Source organism: Schistocerca cancellata, chromosome 2, assembly GCF_023864275.1.
Source record: "Schistocerca cancellata isolate TAMUIC-IGC-003103 chromosome 2, iqSchCanc2.1, whole genome shotgun sequence".
Lineage (NCBI taxonomy): Eukaryota > Metazoa > Arthropoda > Insecta > Orthoptera > Acrididae > Schistocerca > Schistocerca cancellata.
This window is the reverse complement of record NC_064627.1, coordinates 861,923,253-861,927,287: the sequence shown is the minus strand read 5'-3', so window position 1 is coordinate 861,927,287 and position 4,035 is coordinate 861,923,253. Positions and strand designations below refer to the sequence as shown.

Genomic DNA, 4,035 nt, shown 5'->3' with positions numbered 1-4,035 from the left:
TACTCCGAATTTTTCTGTTTTTCCTTTACTGCTTGCTCAATATACAGATTGAATAACATTGGTGAGAGGCCACAACCCTGTCTCACTCCCTTCCCAACCACTGCTTCCTTTTCATATCCCTTGACTCTTATAACTGCCATCTGGTTTCTGTACAAATTGTAAATAGCCTTTCGCTCCCTGTGTTTTACCCCTGCCACCTTTAGAATTTGAAAGAGAGTGTTCCAGTCAACATTGTCAAAAGCTTTCTCTAAGTCTACAAATGCTAGGAACGTAGGTTTGCCTTTCCTTAATCTAGCTTCTAAGATAAGTCGTAAGGTCAGTATTGCCTCACGTGTTCCATTATTTCTACGGAATCCAAACTGATCTTCCCCGAGGTCGGCTTCTACCAGTTTTTCCATTCGTCTGAAAAGAATTCGCGTTATTAATTTGCAGCTGTGACTTATTAAACTGATAGTTCGGTAATTTTCACATCTGTCAACATCTGCTTTCTTTGGGATTGGAGTTATTATATTCTTCTTGAAGTTGAGGGTATTTCGCCTGTTTCACACATCTGTCTCCCTAGTATAATTACGCAATTCGTAGTTGTAGTGCTACAAAATGAGTGAACCAAGCAAGAACTCAGTTCCTAACGGCTAACATCGCCCGACTTTAAAAATCTCCTGAAACGTTTATGGAGCTGCTGCACATCCACAGTCATCCAGAGTGTTTTAGGATTAACCCTGAGTAAGTTTGCCGTTAGATTATGAACAGTTTTTCGATCAAAATCCGTCTATTCAAAAAATTTCGGAAGAGACACTGGATTCTCGTATATAAAATAGTTCGTAATATTGCTGCACACTAGCAACTTCTGTATCAAGAGACGACTGGGGATGCTTTTTGCATTCCTATAACGAAGGCAGTTATTGCAGCAAAGTCTTGCCCAAGGTTGAAAAACAAGCACTTCTATTGCTGTCCACGGCCAACTTTATCTATTATTCTTAACACTTTTATTCAGAAGCGATGAATAGGCGTTTTTATTCGTGTAACTGAACAATGTTTCGAATAATATTTATTATTCACGAATAACGAATAGTAATTGATATCTGCATTCGTCATTCGCATGAATTTCGGACAAGTCTGGTGCTAAGCAAACGGCATCGCGCATGTGCACACTGCAGATTTGCAGCATGTATGCAAGTGACCGCAGGCGCATGTAATCAGCGTGGCTGGAACCGCCGCCTGTACTTGCACTCACACGGCTGTCATTAGCATCGGTAATCTTCGGCAACTTACGCCAACGTTCGCGAAACGTATTAGCGGTCCCACTCGCACGCCACAGGTGCTTGCGGGCCACACGGATAGGCCATGCAGTTGCAGGGCCCTAGTTCTAGGATCTAAAAATACCAGTAGCGTTGCTCCTTGAATTCGTTATGTTTTTTCTCTTGTTAATAGCCAATACTAAAAACTACCATAACGTGGGAATGGAAAATATTCGCATCTATCTGACCGTTATCTGCTGGACACTAAAATAATACGTACAAATCTCATACAAACTATACACTCGCCATTAATAACACTGTAGTAGCTACCTACAAAAAATACCAATCTGAATTTTATTTTGTAAGAAATTGGTACGGATCCCCCCCCCCCCTCCCCCGTTCAAATCCTAAATAATAAGTACGCTTCTGGAGTCCACTTCGTCCTTGCTATCAGTGTCCATTAGATTTACCGGCTTTCTTCGAAAGCATACTAAGCTGGGGACTGCGCTTCCCTGCCTCTCACTGATAACTGAATAATAATAGTCACTGGCTATGGTGTAACTACACTGAAAAATGTATGGGGAAACATGAGAAAGAATAATGTGTGCCTTATTGAAGATAAAATCGTCAAAAATAAGGTGGTTAAAGAGAATATTAAGTAAATCATGTGGAAACTGATCGAAAAAAATTTTCGACCCTGCCAGGATTCGAACCTGGAATCTTCTGATCCGTAGTCAGACGCGTTATCCATTGCGCCACAGGGCCACGGTATACTCACTTCCTCATTACTGTATATATCGAAAATATGTTGTCATTTCTTTTATATAAGTGCCTATTGCAGATATTATTGGAACACTTTTCAAAATACCAATTACAGGTAAATAGAAATTACAGCAATCACAAACTATTTGGCTGTTTCCTCAGCGATATAATAACAAAGTGTGAAAGGAAGCTGCTCCTTTTTCCGCTTTAGCTTAGAGAATCATAGCGTACAGACAGCGACCAGTTACTGGTAAGGCTTAAGTATTTTGTTTAAAAATTACCGTGACAGTTTTGCCTTTGAAAAATCCATATTTGCACTGCCGCTTCAGGCTTTATCAGTCAACAGTATTAAAGAGGGTTGGAACCACATACTATGGGGTGAATCCACCGCAGCGAAATCGTCGTGTACTACGAATGCAGATTTTAGAATGCAGTTCGATTCACAAATTTTAAAGATATAACTGTGAAAGTCATTTAAAAATTTTGAAATGAGAATCAGTATAGTATTATTTCTTGGCCACCATGCGTTCTCAAATAGACTCACAACACGGGATCCAACGTCATGCGATCGTTATCACTACTTTTATGTAAGTGAATTTCATAATTATAATATGTGCATCAAACTGCATTCTGTATACCATGAATCTAACACCACAGCAACAGCATAAGATGAAAGCCCGACAAAGAATCTGTAGCATCCATCTAGGGATAAAATTTTGAAATCTGAAACTGCTTATGGTTCCTTCTGAAGCCAATATTAAGTAAAACGTTACTTGTAGCTGGCTGTTGTGTTAAGTACAGTCATAGTACTGCAGCCGTATTTCGTCAGTAAGATTTTTTCTGATAAGGCAGTTTGTACCCCATTGCAAAACATGAAAAGTAAGAATGGTCATGGAAAAAAATATATATTAAGAACCAAGTTATCGTAATTGACAATATTACAGATGCCCTATGGACTAAATTCATAAATAATTATACTATTCATGCTGCACAAACGATATTCGCGCACCTTGGAAACAGTCACGATAATAACAGTAAAATCACCTCCACATCTTGGCCATCAGCCATATATCAAGAGATTGATTTATATCAAGAGTAGCTATTTTGTCTTTGGGATCGAATTGTCGTATTACTTTACCAAAACAAGTCGTTCCCTGATGCTTTGCTGTTCTTATTCATCCACTGGTTATTACCCTTCTTTTTCCTTCGTCGAGCTGATCATTTGGAATTCTGATTACAATACGTTGGCTTAAACTGCACTGGACATTACTCCACAAAACACAAAACGCACGCCACGTTTGGAGTGGTGTTTTGTGTTTCAGTTATGTAATTACTACAGATATCATGTATTGTCCATAAATAGACGAAGACATTCGTTATTGATCGATTACGCTTGTGGGTCATCCCACGTCAAGGGAACCACGGGTCCCCCACTCGACCATTTCCAAATCTAATGAAATTTGGTGTGAAGGTTCTATATCATCATTATTGATTATATACCGTACATTTCAGTTCACTATCATCAGGGGTTGAATTTTTAGGGGCTTTTAAAGAGAGGCTACTCACTTTCGCATCAAGTACAAAGGTGCAAAGGTGTCAAGTTTCCTAGGTATTTTTAAAAATTCTAGCAAACATTTAGTCATTTGCTTTAATATACGTAGACAACCTTTTATGCTGAATCACACCATGGCAAAAAATTAGGGATTTAGCCACACCTAAATACAGATAGAAGCCTCTAAAGTGACTAAAAAATTTGTCGCGTAATTCTTAAACCGACCAAGGCTACTTTTCATCTGTACCAATCACACAAAAACTTCAGAGGTTTATTCCTACCTATGATGTCTAAATATGAATCAGATTTAACACTGGATCCCTAGATGAAAAGATATGCATCTGCACAGTTGGCCAAAATTTACAACGTGCAAATTTTAGGGTATTTTTGGAGGGCAATACCTCAACTGCCCAACTGTCTGGTTCAATATTTTTTTCCTTGCCACAGCTGGAAAGAGCATGCGTCAAGCTTTCAAAGCTGTAT

The 4,035-nt window shown here is 38.9% G+C and overlaps 1 non-coding gene across 1 annotated transcript; it reads right to left on the bottom strand.

The window, feature by feature from the left end:
• Positions 1 to 1,930: 1,930 nt before the first annotated feature.
• Positions 1,931 to 2,003, bottom strand: Trnar-acg (transfer RNA arginine (anticodon ACG)). The gene has a single exon. It is a non-coding gene; the product is annotated as a tRNA-Arg (tRNA).
• Positions 2,004 to 4,035: the final 2,032 nt, after the last annotated feature.